Here is a 16,712-nt window from a genome sequence, read left to right as displayed (position 1 = left end):
GAAGCTTTCAGTTGGCCCCCGTGTCCCTTTGACATACCCCAATTTTTGTGATATGTTTTCCTTGATTGGTTGATTTTGAGCATTTCTTTCCTTTCTAGCACTATCAGATACTCCAGGCTCATATTGTGTAGTTCCTTCACCAGTACTATAACCAATTATGCCTCCAAGGAGCTGCTATCATAAGCGAATGATATTAGAAACCAAGGTCTGTATGCTAAGTGTGACTGTTGATTCTAGGGTACCATTCCTCCTAGTTCCTCTTATATATGTGTGTATGTGCATTTGTGTGTACGTACACACATAAGTATGCACACATTAATATATGTGTACATGTAACCATGTATACCCATTATCTTTAGGTAGTAACCATCTGTTTCTATTAAGCCATATGTAACCATCTGTCTAGATTAAGCTAAACATGGGTTCATGCTGAGACCTCAAACTCAAATTAATTTCCACATGGATCACTCCAGACTCTGTCCTTTGTTTATTTGTAACCTTTCTCTCCAACAGTGAGAAACTTGGCACCCGACACTTACTATTCATTTACATAATTGTTTCATTACAGGATACACTTATAAAAGTATTAAAATTGTTAATCTATGACTTTGTGGAGAACAATGGGATTAACTAGAGTATAATATTTATGTATAGTTTATTTTTACTTTAGTCTTAGGAACTATTCATTTCCAAAGTTACTTATGTCAGCAGCTTTTCCCCTGAGACTTTCAGGGTGTATGTTTCATACATTGTTTAATCCAGTCAGGTTGTTTTGTAACATTATTGTATGCTGAATCTACAGACTTCCTTTATTTATTCCTTCAACAATCTTCCTTTCTTTATGTAGATTAAAGTTTCTGATCTTCCTGAAAAACTTTATTTGACTTTTCTTTCAGGGCATGTTCGATGAGAATGAGTTGTATCAGTTTTTTTTTTTTTTTTTTAATCTGAAAAAGTTCCTCTTTCTCCCACACCTTTGAGGGATAATTTCACAGGATGAAGAATGCTAATTGGTGATTTTTTTTTCTCCCAGCATTTCAGATATTTCATTCTACTCTCTTGTTATTTGCATGATTTCTGAATAAAAATCCATTTTGAGCATTTGTAATTCTTACTATTGTTTTTCCATAGATATGTTTTTGTTGTTGGTGATGGTGGTGGTGTTTTTTGTTGCTGTTGCTGCTGCAGCTGTTGTTATTTTGCCTTGTCTTCTTTCAAGATTTTTATTTTTCTAAAATTTGAAAACAATATACTCAGGTGTAGATCTTTGTTATCTATTCTACTTGGTGTTCCCTGAGCTTTCTGGATCCATGGCTTGGTGCCTGTCATCAAGTTTGAAAATTCTTGGCCATTTTTACTTCAATTTATTTGTCTCTGTCTGTTTTTGCTCCTCTTCTGGCATTCCACTTACAGTATACATATTTTACAGCTTTTGAAAGCGTGCACAGATCTCAGATATTCTGTTTTGTCTGAGGGCGGGGAGAATTGTATTTTATCGTGTCTGTTTCTAATTCTTTTTACTCTTTTATTTTAGTCTGGGAAGTTTATATAAACATTCAAGCTTACTAATTATCTTCTGGGTCATGTTCATTAATTAGCCCAACAAAGGCAGTTTTCATTTGTGTTACAATGATTTATCTCTAAAGATTCCTTTGGGTTTTCTTAGAGTTTCCATCTCTCTGCTTACATTACCTATATTTCCTTGCATGCTGTCTACTTTTTCCATTAGTCCCCCTAATATGATCATCATAATTATTTTAAATTCCTCATCTGATAATTCTAAACTTTTTGTCACATCTGAACTTGCTTCTGATGTTTGTTTTTACTCTTCACCGTGTGATTTTCTCTTGCCTGTTTGCATGCCTTGTAAATTTTGTTGAAAGTCAGACATAATATATTGGCTAATAGGAATTGAAGTACATTGGCCTTTAATGTGAGGTGTTTTATACTAATATACTTAAGATTTTTAGGCTGTGTTTAATGTTTGCTATAGCTGTAGATGCCAGAGGTTTTAAATTCTTCTATAGTCATTGTTTTAGTCTCTTTTTCTTGACATTAAGCTTCCCTAGGTACTCCTTCTAAGAGAGAGTCTGTGTCTTATATCATATTCAACTGTAATTCACCGTTATTACTGGAACCCTGTTGGTATGGTGGTCAGGTTGTGAGGTAGAGGAAGCGATCTATAATCTTATGATTAAAACTCAGTGTTGTAGTGGGTCTTTGTGTCTGGGCTATCACCTTCACAAATGTTTTCTTGGAGTATATTTTTTATCCCCCTAAAGTTAGACAATAAGTCGAGAGGGTCTATAAAATGAGGAATTACCTTCTTCAGCTTGGATAAGAGTCTAGTAAAGTCATTTTCTCTGGAAGTGGGCCCTCTTATAGAGAATGATCTAGGTATATTTCAGAACGGTTACTCTTTTTCTCCCCCTGCCAATATTATGAGAGTATGTTTACTGAATGTCCACTGTAGGAACCTGGTAGAGTTCCTATAGGTAAAAGTAAAGGTAAAACTGGGGAAACTGCAGCCCACAGTAGTTTCTCAAGATAATGCACACGTTTTCTCTAGCAATTCATCAAAATTACTATTTAAGTATTATTGGTCAGGTACGGTGGCTCAAGCCTATAATCTCAGCACTTTGGGAGTTCGAGGTTGGAAGATCACCTGAGGTCAGGATTTTGAGACCAGCCTGGGCAACATGGCAAAACCCCGTCTCTACAAAAAACACAAAAATTAACCAGTCATGGTGGCATGTGCCTGTAATCCCAGCTACTTGGGAGACTGAGGCAGGAGAATAGCTTGGACCGGGAGGCAGAGGTTGCAGTGAGCTGAGATCATACCACTGCACTCCAGCCTAGGTGACAGAGCGAGACTCTGTCTCAAAAACATAAATAAATAAATAAATAAATAAATAAATAAATAAATAAATAATAAAGTATTACTACCAGCTTATGGCCCCAGTAACTTCTAATCTAGGTAAGCAAAACTTGTCTATGCCACACTGTATTTCTCTGTTTCTCTAGATTAAAGGACAGTGTTTCCCCCAAAATCTTACTTCTCTAAAGAGACTAAGAAAAGTTACTGATTTTCAGCATATTTAGTTTTTTCTTGCCATAGGACAGAGTAACAACTTCTAAGCTCTTTACATGTCTGAACTAAACCATAACTCTTTCACAACTGACTTTGACAAAGACCCTTCCTACTTCATGATAAGAAAGATTGCCTTTTCAACCAATGGTACTAGAGCATTGGGCATTTATAGGAAAAATGTGAATTTTGACCTAAGTCTCACATCTTACAGAAAAGTTAACTCAGAATGTATCAAGGATTTATACAGAAATATTAAAACCATAAATCTTAGGGGGAAAAACATAAACAAAAACCTTTATTAGCTGCACCTAGACAAAGGATTTTTGATACCAAAAGTATGATTTATAAAGAGAAAAACTGTAAATTTGTCTTCATCAAAAATAAAAACTTTGGTTTTGAGAATGATATGACAAACTAAATACTGGAATTTGCAAACCACATATCCATCAAATGACTGGTGTCTAGAATATATAAAGAACTTCCAAACCATGACAGAAAAAAAAAAAAAAAACAGTGATCCAATTAGAAAATGGGAAAAAGTCATGAAAGTATATTTTACTGAAGAAAACAAACATATGTCCAATAAGCCATGTTAAGATATGCAACTTTATTATCCACTAGGTAAGTGCAAATCAAAACCACAATGAAATTTGACTACACACCAATCAGAAGAGCTAGAATGAAATGATGACAACAATAAATGCTTGTGCAGACCCTGAAAAATTAGATCACTCATATATTGCTGGTTATGATGTAAAGTGGTGAAGCTGCTCTCTAAATTATTTCAGACACTTCTTAAAAAACAAGACATGCAATTTTTGTAGAAAATATTAATTGCCCTCCTGGGCTTTTATTCCATAGAAATAAAACTTACATTTACACACACACACACATTATTATATATATAATATATAATAATATATGATAATATATTATATATATATAATATGTGTGTTTGTGATATATATATACACACACACACACTAGCACCTTGTTGGTATGGTCAGGTGTGGGTTATATTCATATAAACAAAATTTAGAACAGTTTTATTCATAATAGCTCAAAACTGGAAACAACCCTTCAACCTTCAATCATGTTCATGGCTAAACAAGATGTGGTACCTCCATATCATGGAATCTTACCTATCAATAAAAGGGAACCTCCATATCATGGAATCTTACCTATCAATAAAAGAGAATCTCTATATCACAAAATTTTACCTATCAACAAAAAGTAACAAAATACCCACACCACCTGGATGAATGTCCAAATGTTATGCTGAGAAAAAATATATATATTAAAAAGTTACATGCACTATGATTCCATTAATATAATATTATTTAAATGACACAAATTTAGAAATAGAGAACAGGTTAGTGGTTGACAGCGGTGAATGATGGAGTGGGAATTGTAGGGAAGTTGGTGTGGCTGTAAAATGACAATATGAAGGATCTTTGTGATGCTAGAAAATTTCTGTATCTTGGCTGTCTCAATGTCAATATCCTGTTTATATTATTTTATATTTGTTTTGCAAGATATTTTTATTGGAAAAAATGGGTAAAGGGTCTATGGAATTTCTCTATTATTTATTGCAACTTGTATGAACCTGTATTTATCTCAAAATAGGAAAGTTTAAATGTATTTTTTTACAAAACACCTTTCACTATGAATATTTTTATTTCTATAAATTATTTGTGTAATGATTAAAATATATAAAAATCCAGAAAGGATTCACTGGATCCAGATGGTAAATAGTAATGACTGTTTTTCCAGGTATACTGAAAGATAAAAGTAAAATTAGAATATACAATCTGAAGCAGGTTGCCAGCCCATTCGTTTCACAATCTGTGTCTTTACAACCTTGAAAATGTATTTAGAGAAACAGTTTAATTTTCTTTGACATTATTGGTTCAAGCTGTTATAATTTGCTTGTACCGACTTTTCTTTACAAATGTGAGATATTGTTATCACTTCTTAAGACTGCAATTGAAGCCTGTAGAATGAAGTATTTTTCTAAATAATGATCTACAAAGAAAAGAGTACATACTATTATAAATTATAAATAATGATTCCTATATCAATGACTGACAAGTGCATTATTTGAATATTGCTTTTTAAAATATTAAATTACTTATTTGTCACACATTTGTTACCCAGAAGCACATATGAGTCAGAATTTCTTTACATAAGTTAACTTATGTAAATATTCTTAAGAGTACATCATGGGCTATTATATTTTCCTAGACATAAAATTGCCTTCAGGCTTCAGGTCAATCATTTTGCATGGAAAATTTTTTGTGTGATTTACAGGAGGCATCACATCTGTTTCCTTGCCTAAAGCCCAAGGGGAAATGGCTATATTAAATAACGAAACACATTCACATTATTGAAGGCCAGGAAATTTCCCAGTGTAGTGCTTCTCCTAGTCTGACACTATTTTTATTTTTTCCTTAAATGTAAATTCTATAGAGTTAACCTGAATGATAAATCATGTGATCCTATTCTTTGTCACTTCTGAACACAGTAATTCATAGAATTTTGATACTATAAATCAACTCAGAGATCAAAATTTAGTTTGAAACCCATATTTGATAAAAAGGGAAGTGAGAGTCAGTACTTATGTAACCCACCCAAAGCCTCAGAGTAGGTGGAGCAGGGACAGAAAGGAAGAGAATTAGTCCAGGAAGAAAGGATACACATTATTTTAACATTATCACTAGAGTACATTACAGAAAATTTTACACCTTGTTATTCCATGAAACTAAATATTAAAAAGCAAACTTGTTGCTCATAATTTCACTACCAATTTAGATTTCATTTTATATGAAAAGATATTCTGGAAGCCTATAAGAGTATATTAGATTCTCCTTTGATGCATTTCTGTGGGGAATTTATCTGTTTTACGTAGCAGATATCTAGGTAAAACAGATTTTTTCTTAAAGGTCTGTTTTGCGACCCTTTGCAATCCTCATCAGACAAGGCTTTGAGGGAGATTATGAAACTACTGATCTGTATTATTAAGCAATAAAAAGTCACATTAAAATTCAACCTTAATAAAGGCAAAGAACATGTATTCTATGAAAATATAGGTTAAAATAATATAGGTTAACATAGACTTTGGTACTGAAAATTCAGAACATGGTCCATTTATTTATAGTGGCCTGTCCAATGACTAGAATAGGACACAGAAATATGTCAAAAGTATGCAAACCAGTCGCAGAGCTTCATTCTTTCTTGTGTTTACAAACCTAAGAGAACATAAAAGGATTTAACAGGGCTTCAGTTGAGAGAGTAATGTAAAAGGTGCTTCATCTTTCAAAAAGATCCCTCCATATGCCCTTAAATCTAGAAAGTTGTCTGCATTATGAATCTTCTCTTAATTTAAGTACAATTCTGTGATATAATTAATTACATTTAATAACAAATTTTCCCCCTCATACTTGGGAATTATTTAAAGCCAGAGAATTATGCAAATTGATTTTGTATCCATAGCACATAAAATAAAAACTGGTTCATAGAGAAAAGTGTGTGCTAGTTGCTAAATAAAGAAACATTTAAATAGGTTGAAAATAATTAAGCCTATCATACCTTTCAGTGAATACATTTTATTCAATTAATATTTTTGTTGAGTAACTACTACATTATATGATAAAGTTTTGCTTACAGAATAGATTATTGTATTGACATTCAACAATAAAAGATAGGGTAACATTAAAGCATAGAACAAGCTTGGCTTAAATGTTTGAGGAGCAGGTTTTATGCTAGCAGAGGAGAACATGAGGACAGAGGAAAGAGTAAAAGATGAAAAATTTATAAATTTTGTTTCAAACTCTGGTAGTAGCCCCACACTTGCAGTGAATATCACCTGAAAAGCTAAATGTTGATAATGTCTGGCTAAGGCAGTACAGCAAAGTACAAGCCTTGCTTCAAGAATCTTACTGACTAGCTAAGGAAACACTATGTATATATAAAAACACACAGCAATACAATTTATAGAGTGTTAAGCACTAACTGCATGAACTTGAAAATTTATTTTAGATTTCCCCAAACCTCAGTTTCTTCATCTATAAAATGAAGATAATACCTATCATCTGTCTATTTCTATGATCTATCTTTTTCAACAGTATTATTATCATTTGTCATTGTGTGGCACTGGGAGTATCTATGCTACAGCTAATTAAAAGCATCCAAGAAAATAGGGTCTAAACATCACCTAATCAAACAATGTCAAAATTCACTAGGTCATCCAAAATTTATTGAGCACATATTCAGTACCAGTACTGAATGTAAAACCATGCATTTACATGATTCTCCTCTAGAAATTCAGATGTTTTGGGGAAATAGAAGCTTGGAAAATTATAACAGATTACTTCAATGCAGTGAAGTAAGTGATATGATAAGGAAAGGATAGGTTGCTACAGGGACAAAATAAAATAGTTATGTAACACAAGATTTGGGCTACATGGAAAGATTTTCTAGAGGAAAGAAAATCTATATTGGAACTATGTTTAGAAGTAAAAGTAATCCTGGAGATAGCATGGTACAGAGAATGTTCTAAACAAAACTAAATTTATAAACAAGAGCCTAAACAATAAGTAGAAAGCTACTGGGCACGATGGCTCACATCTGTGATCTCAGCACTTTGGGAGTCTGAGGCGGGCAGATCACTTGAGGCCAGGAGTTTGAGACCAGCCTGGTCAACATGGTGAAACCCCATCTCTACTAAAAATACAAAAATTAGCCAGGTGTGGTGATGCACATCTGTAATCCCAGCTACTCAGGAGGCTGAGAGGCAGGAGAATAGTTTGAACACAGAAGGCGGAGGTTGCAGTGAGTCGAAATCGCACCACTGTACTCCAGCCTGGGTGACAGAGTGAGATTCCATATAAAAAAAAAAAGAAAGGAAGGAAGGAAAGAAGGAAGGAAGGAAGGAAGGAAGGAAGGAAGAAAGAAAGAAAGAAAGACAGAAAAAGAAAGAAAGAAAGAAGAGTAGAAAGCATAGGTCAGTTGACAAGTGATTAGAAATCAACATAACTTACGTTACCTATTATTTTACCTATTCTTTTAGCTACAAGTAAGTTGGAAATAGGCGACAGACAAATAGGTGACAAATGATAATGGCAATAATGAAAAAGATAAATGGTAGAGATAGAGAGATGATACATATTATATTCATTTTAAAGATGAGGAAACTGAGGCTTGGGGAAATTTAAAATAAGTTTTCAAGATCATATAGTAAGCATCAGAGCTAGGATTTGAATTCAGGTCGTCTACTTTAGAAAACATGCGTTCCAGTGAGAACACATGGACACAGGGAGGGGAACAACACACACCGGGGGCCTGTTGGGGGTAGACAGGTGGCAAGGAGAGGGATAGCATCAGGACAAATAGCTAATGCATGTGGGGCATAAAACCTAGGTGACGAGTTGATAGATGTAATAAACCACCATGGCACACGTATACCTATGTGACAAATCTGCACATTTGGCACATGTATCCTAGAATTAAAGTTAAAAAAAAAAATTAAAAGAACAAAAACCTGAGTTTCTAAAAATGTCAGTGCCTTCCAAACACAGACTGAAGTCTTTATAATTAATGATTTAAAAAATCCAAGTTTAAATGATAATAAACAAATTTTCACAATGTTATCTGTATATGTTAAGCTATAAAGAGTTTATAAATTATCATAAGAGCAGTGGAAAAGTACAGTCATGTATTGCTTAATGACAGGCACATGTTCTAAGAAATGCATAGTTGGGAGATTTTATCAGTGTGTAAACATCATAGAGTGTACTTAACACAAACTAAGATAGTATAATCTATTACACACTTAGGCTGTATATTATAACCTGTTGCTCCTAAGCTATGAACCTATACAAGATGTTACTGTATTGAATACTATAGGCAATTGTAACACAGTGGTAAGTATTTGTTTATCTAAATGTATTTTAAAATAGAAAAGGTACAGTAAAAAATGCCTTATGATAATCTTAAAAGACCACTGTCATCTATCCACATGCCATCCATCCTTGACTGAAACATCATTATGATGCACATGACTATATTTAAAGATTCTACACTACAAAATATTTTGCAGTTCAAAAATATCTCTTTGGATAAAGCTTGGAGAAACTTATTTAGCAGGGGAAAATTGGAAACCAAAACGAGTGTTAGAAAGTTGTTTTAAAAATCCAGGTGACAAAAGAGGAGGCAGATACTGAAGAAAGAGAGGAAGGCACAGAAAATTACAAAATAAAAGTATATATGATATATTTGGAAAAGTGTGATTGATTTTTATATGCAAGAAATATTATAAATTTAGACCAAATGAAAAAGCTACATTTGAAGACTCTTCTATATGAGCCAAAGAAATGTGAAATTCAACATGTATGTAAGAGAAGCCACAAATTGTTAAGCAAAGAAATAGTTGTACAAATGCATTTAACACAAATAAACCTATGAATTGGCACTTGAGTTGTAAAAAGGACCATTAAATTTTATTTTGGGTTGAATGTAATATTACCTAGTACAGAAATCATTCCTTGTACAGCATAAGTAAAAAGTTAGGTAAGTAAAAGCTATATCCTTTGACATATTGCTGAGCTTTTTGTGGGGAAAAAACAACAACAACAAAAAACTTGGGAGTGAGTTTCTAAAGGGAGAGAAATTTTAAGACATACATACAGAAAGTAAGTGAGAATGAGTAATGTGTAATTAGAGTAAATTTTTATACACAGTGTGCAGAAAAACAAGAGACTAGTCTTGGGGCCTAGGTAGACTAAGAGGTCAGGTCAGAGTCTGTTATGTCAGATCAGGGCACCTCCTCCATGTGATCTTTCCAGCCTCTACTTCTAGATTATAAAGAAAGAAAGAAAAGAAAGCGGATCATGAGGTCAGGAGATCGAGACCATCCTGGCTAATACGGTGAAACCCCGTCTCTACTAAAAAATACAAAAAACTAGCCGGGCGAGGTAGTGGGCGCCTGTAGTCCCAGCTACTCGGGAGGCTGAGGCAGGAGAATGGCGTAAACCTGGGAGGCGGAGCTTGCAGTGAGCTGAGATCTGGCCACTGCACTCCAGCCTGGGTGACAGAGCGAGACTCCGTCTCAAAAAAAAAAAAAAAAAAGCAAGTAAGAAAGAAAAAAAGAAAGCAAAGAAAGAGAACACGAGAGAGAGAGCAAGAAAGAGAGAAAAAAAGAGGGAACAAAAGGAGGGAAGGAAGGCAAAGAAGGAAAGGATGGAAGGAAGGAAGGAAGGAAGGAAAGGAAAGACTCCCAAATGTCTAACTTACAGCTTTCATTTTAATGTATTTTGAAGTACAACACAAAGCATATTAAACCAAAAATATAATTTAAAGTAACTTGGGTTAGTAGTGTCCCAAAGTGACTGTAAGAAACAAAGAGAAGGAAGTTTATAAAGGAATGCAGATTATGAAAGACAGTTTCAAAGTTTCTTACAAATAAAATTCTAACAATCAAGCAATCGCATTAAAAAAAAAAAAACTTAGTACAAGAGAAAAGAAGCCACTATCTATAAGTCCCCCCAAATAAATAAAATGATAAAAAATAAAACCCAGCAAAAGTCAGTGATACAAGAAAAAATACATGGAGAATCAGTTGTGCAAAGATTGGAAATATTAAAATGATCATATGACAAAGATAAACTAAATATGTTCAATATGCAGAAAAATAAAATACATGACTGAAAATCTGCAAGGCCAGATGAGGCTGAGAAAGTGATGGGACAGATTTAAATTTAAAAAAAATAGTAAAAACACTATAGAATTATTATAAATCAAAATACAGTGATTGAAGAAAAAACATTCAATGGATACATTAGACAGCAGATAAACATTCAATGGATACATTAAACAGCAGATAGACAGAGGTGTAGAAAAAATTTTGTGAAATTGAAGACAGATCTGAAGATTCACATATGGAATGTCACGTGAAAACAAGTGGGTATGAATTTTCAAATAGAGATCAAGAAATGAAATGTATAGTTTGGGTACAGTGACTCACACCTGTAATCCCAGCAGTTTGGGAGGTCGAGGCAGGCGGATCACTTGAGGTCAAGAGTTGGAGACCAGCCTGACCAACATGGTGAAACCCCGTCTCTACAAGAAGTACAAAACTTAGCCGGGCATGGTGACAGGTTCCTGTAATCCCAGTTACTCAAGAGGCTGAGGCAGGAGAATTGCTTGAACAGGGAGGTGGAGGTTTCAGTGAGCCAAAATCGCACCACCGCACTCCAGCCTGGGGAGACAGAGTGAGACTCCAATTCAAAAACAAACAAACAAACAAAAAATGTCAAAAAGTGAAATAGATGAATTAAAAAAAATCTAATTTTATTTGCAAAAGTGGATAATAGAGAAAATTTAAGAGACATTGAAAATGAAGAAAGTGATTGACAGATTTCATGAGTTGGTACACAATAGTGGTGGTCAGTGACTAATGAGTAAAAAACTGAGATGAAGATAAATAAATTTACACCTATTCACAATATAACTACAGCATAATAAAGAAAAAGTAAAGATCTTCTAGATTGCTATAGATGCAAGATGATATCCTACAAAGGAATGACAATATAGAAAAACAAACCAGTAGTCAGCTTTTCAATGACAACAATAAAAGCGAGAATGGATTAGAATGACCTACTGGCTCAGATAAAATACATTTCCACATAGAATTCTATATCCAGAGAAGCAAATATTTAAAAACAAAGGCAAAATAAAGACATTTCTGGAAATAAAGCAATAATGAGCAGTTCTTTATTGAAAGAAACTCTAAGGAAGGGACTTAAGATAAAATAAAAATATTTTCAGATAATCTGATATAGAAAAGGAATTGTTAAAGTAAGTAAAGAAAATTGCACAAAATAATAATATTTAACCTGTGAAGTTAAAAAAAAATGACCGAATTAAAAGACTGAAAAAATAACATAAATTATGAAAAAGATTTCAAGTTAAAGAATTACTTTCATTTTTTTGGAAAAAGAATAAATATGTCTATTAACTTCTAAATTTAAGACAAAATACTAAGTTTTCTTGATGACTAACAAAAGAGCAAATTGTTTAAATTCCAAATTAAGAGAGGGACAATATTTAAGGAAGGAATGTTTAAAAATTGAATCCAAATGAAAGCAAAGAAAGAGAAAAAGAGACACTAGAAATAAAATGTAAAATTATAAAATAAAATTCTAGAAAATAATTTAAATAAATGAGTTATCAAAATTAATGAAAGAATAATGTTACATTTACATTGCAGCAAATATTAATTAGCCAGATGTTTTAAAAATTCAACTATATTCTAGTTCAAAAGACATACCTGAAGAGTAAGAAAATATAATTTGAACACAATGGACAGGAAAAAAAAAAAATTACATGGCCTAAAGGCAAAAAATAGAAAATTTCCACAAACAAACCCAAAAAAGAATGAGTATATTGAGAATACAACAAATTTTGTTATTTTATGAAAACTGAAAAACATTTAAGTTTTAAAATTACCAAAAAGTAAGAACAGGACATTTACTGAACAATCACAAATAACGAAAATAAACAAATAAATAAAGATTTGGACCGAGAATGAAAGAACCAGCTATTCACAGTGGTTGACAATGTTTTCCATGATGTAAAACTGCTAAAGTTTAAGTCTTGGCCCTATCACATTTTTGTTGTACAACATTGGACAAATTCTGTGTTCCTGTTTCTTGTTTTTAAAGTGTAGATTAGTAATAGTGCATATCTCATAGGACTGTAATAAAATTGATGGGATTAATTTATACAAAAGCACACAGAAGAAATCTGGAACATCAGAGTTCAGCAAATATATAGTATTATTGTTATTACTATTATTGAAATGCTCATACTCAGCAATCAAAGCAATACAGAACAAACTAGAATTTGATTCCATTTAATACCCAACTGACCGGAAAATTTTGAAAATAAATTTCCATCAATACACTTAATACTGCAAATTGATAGGAGATTGTAAATTAGTATAACCATCATGAAAAATGACCACAAATAAAATCATCAAATTCAATCTAAACATTAATAATAATATAAGAAATAAAATCATTCTCCTTCATACACTTACAAACAGCAATCTGCTAAAAGATAAATGCCAGTTGAACTTGCAGAATTTCTACAAGTCAACAATAATATTTAAAAACTCAGAATTTATTATACAATTCATTGTTTCAAGCACCTAGATCAACACAAATTAATAAAGATCATCTATGTACTAAAGATTTCCAAATCTATTTCTCCAGTCTAAATGCTTTGCGTGACCTTCAAATGTAATCAAGTAATCGCCTATTTGGCATATTTTTATTGATGGCTAATAAATTTCTCATTCTTAGCACTGCAGTCCCCTCCCATAGTCTCCACATTTCAGGTAAATACACTGAGATAGATACCACTTTTTCCTGCTTTTCAGGCCTTGAATCCTTTCTATCACACCTGATCCCTGTCAGCAAATTCTATTGGCTCTACTTTCGAAAGATGGCTACAATTTGACCCCATTTTGGTGCCAGCATTTTCTTCCTTCTGGTCTATTTGACACTATTTCTTGTCTTGACTCACATAATCTCCCAACTGGGGTTCATGCTTTTGCCCTTGCCTAAATCCTGTAGTCTATTCTTAGCACATGAACAGAGTGATCCTGTTACAATATAGAATTGATCATGTCTCTCTGCTCAAAGTCCTCCAAAGGCTTCCAGGTAACGGTCAAAGCTTTACCAGGCCCCAAATGATCTGGTTACCATCACCTCTCTGATCCCATGTCCTCAGGCCTTCTCTCTGCCTGGCTCAGCCTCTAGACACATGCTTCTCCTTGACATCTCCCTGTCACCTCAGGGACTTTGCATTTTTTATGTTCTATTTCTCTTTATTTGCATGACTAATTCACTCACTTCCTTTAGGTCTTTAATCAAAAGTCACTTTTTCAGTGAGGCTATCCAGGACACCTTAAGTAAATGTTTTAGCTGTATTACATTTTGTTATTTTGTTTCAGTTTTCTATTTGTGGACTTTTAGCTACTCACGAACATTCTCTTCTCCTTAATTTTATAATTGTTACTGTAATAAATACTGACACTGAAAAAAATAGAGTTTGGCACATAATGGATACTCAATGGATATTTATTGAATGAGTAGATGAATATATACATATACATATATTGCCAAAACACATAACAGCAAACAATTTATTGTTCAGAGACAAGCATGAATATTGGTTAAACATGAAATACAGTAAATCATAACAAAATTCATAGCAGTAGCTACCTCTGAGAATGAGACAAGGCAAGGTAATTGGGAAGTCCCTAGGGCTTCAAAGATGTTGGTAGTAGTTTTTCCTTAAGACGGGCAGTGACTGCATGGTGTTTATTATTATCATTAGGATTACACATGTGCCTTATGTAAATAACTTATTTGCTGTAATAAAAATAATAAAAAGAATGGGTTAGATTTAAGGGAAGGATATCCAATAAAAGATTATTTTAATCATATCAACTCCTCTTCTGCATTTTCATGGGGTAATATACAAGTCGTTTCTGGTTGATATCTGGGTAAAGCTACCCTAAAATGCAAAATAAACTCATGTGACTTAAACAATGAAATCCTATTTAGATTTGTGTAAATAAGATTTAATACTTAAAAGCAAACTAATACATATATACATAATTTTTGCCACTAATTGTAGCCTCAAAAAGGAAACAATGCATAAATATATTTTCATTTTTATGTATTTTTAAAAACCTATGTATATCTTCCAAGAAGAAAACCAAACATTTTTGAAGAGCTGGTCATGTATAATGAAGTAAGAAAAAGATTTATTTAGTGAACAAATATTCAGATAGCGATCTAAAAAGCGATATAGCATGGGTTTAATACAGTAAAGTAAATCCACTTAGTTATTTGGTAAATGAAAGACTTCATAAACCTGTATCTTCCTCAGAAATTACTGAAGGCAAGTTTTCCCAAAATAAATAATGTTAAATTTTATGGAGCATTAAAATATTAAATCTAATTATGTAATGACACATTTACAAATGCTCCATAATATTACTATGACTTTCTGAGACCTGGTCTTTGTTAATATCTTCAAGTGTTTGTTCTTTATACAAATCACAACTAAATAGAATTCAAGAGAAACATTTTACAGTGTGATTTATGCAAATTACTTGATTTAGTTTCAATTAAGTTGCTTCAGCAATTTAAACAGCTAATTTGATTAGCTGAAAATGTTTTCCTTTGCTAGGATTTATAAAAATTTTAAATCAGTTCCCCACTGTAAAATTGTTAAATGACTTTATTAATTTGCACAGCACTATAAGATATTTCTTCAATTTTAACAAGATTCATTTTTGTGTGCTTTAGACTCATCATGTATTCTGTGACTGAAACCCTTTACATTAATGTTTATAAATCATATAGTATAATAGAGATTATAGTGATTGAAGAGTATTGAGTGGCATAAATGTTTTCAACTTTGACTGAAAATTTGAATTTGACCAATCATGTGTGAAACAAAAGGAAAAAGCAAACCTTTTTCAAAAAGTTATGCATCATATTTATGCTTGTGCAACATTTTTGGTTACTACTGGTAATCTTTTTGAAAAAAAATAAACAAAAGAAGAACTCTAAACAGGCCTTTTATTTTCTCTAATGTGTTTAATAAAATCCAGCAAACATATTAAAAAGTATAGTTTTTATTGGACAGTGGGATGGATAATAAGACTTTTCATTGGAAAGTGCAATTAACATAATCAGCAAAGTTTTGGTGAGCAGTTTCCAATCCAGATTGTCAGCTGTGCTGTACAGGTATATGTAGTAAACACCCTGCATAAAAAGAGGTATGGACTTCAGTCAATATGATGAGTAACTAAGTACCTGCACTCTGAAAGAAAATAAGTTCAAAACCATTTTTTGGAAGTTTTTACTTAACTGCTTTAATGGAATAAATTATTATTCCCACTTTTAATCTTGTGCTCCATTTGCATTTGTTCATTTCTTTTGTTATTATTTTGTTTTGAATGGTTTGGGGGGGGCAATGAATGTCATAACTTTCTCTGTATCAGACTCATCACAGGTTCATTCCCAGTCTTGTCAATTCTGTGAAATGTGCCATATCTGAGATACACACAATTGATTTTTTGACACTAAAGTCACTAAGTAGTAGATACTAAGTAATAGTAGTAAGGGAAGAAAATAAAAGCACATGGAAAGGAAATACACATGCAGAGAAGAAATATTTCATATTGGAAAAATATCCCAAAAAATCCAGGGGTATTTGAAGATGTGACTCTACCAGACAAATGCCTCTCTGACTCTTCCTAAAAGCTTTCAGTTCTGAAATGTAAAATCTACCAAGTCAGTTGAAGCAAAACAAAACAAAAAAAGCTGTCCAGTGTTTTCTTTTTTTTTTTTTTTGACAGCACTTAAAGATTTATACTTTAAAAGGTAAACATATTAGCATAAGAATCAATTCATTAGATATCTACTCCAGCAGTTAATAATCACTTTTCTTGAGCCTGCTCAAAATGACATTTTGAAATGTCACCAACATCATTTGACTAACTTCAAATTATATATTACACATAATCCTGGCCATATTTCTC

The sequence above is a fragment of the Mandrillus leucophaeus genome, unplaced genomic scaffold, assembly GCF_000951045.1.
Source record: "Mandrillus leucophaeus isolate KB7577 unplaced genomic scaffold, Mleu.le_1.0 Scaffold1230, whole genome shotgun sequence".
Lineage (NCBI taxonomy): Eukaryota > Metazoa > Chordata > Mammalia > Primates > Cercopithecidae > Mandrillus > Mandrillus leucophaeus.
This window is presented reverse-complemented; position numbering follows the sequence as displayed.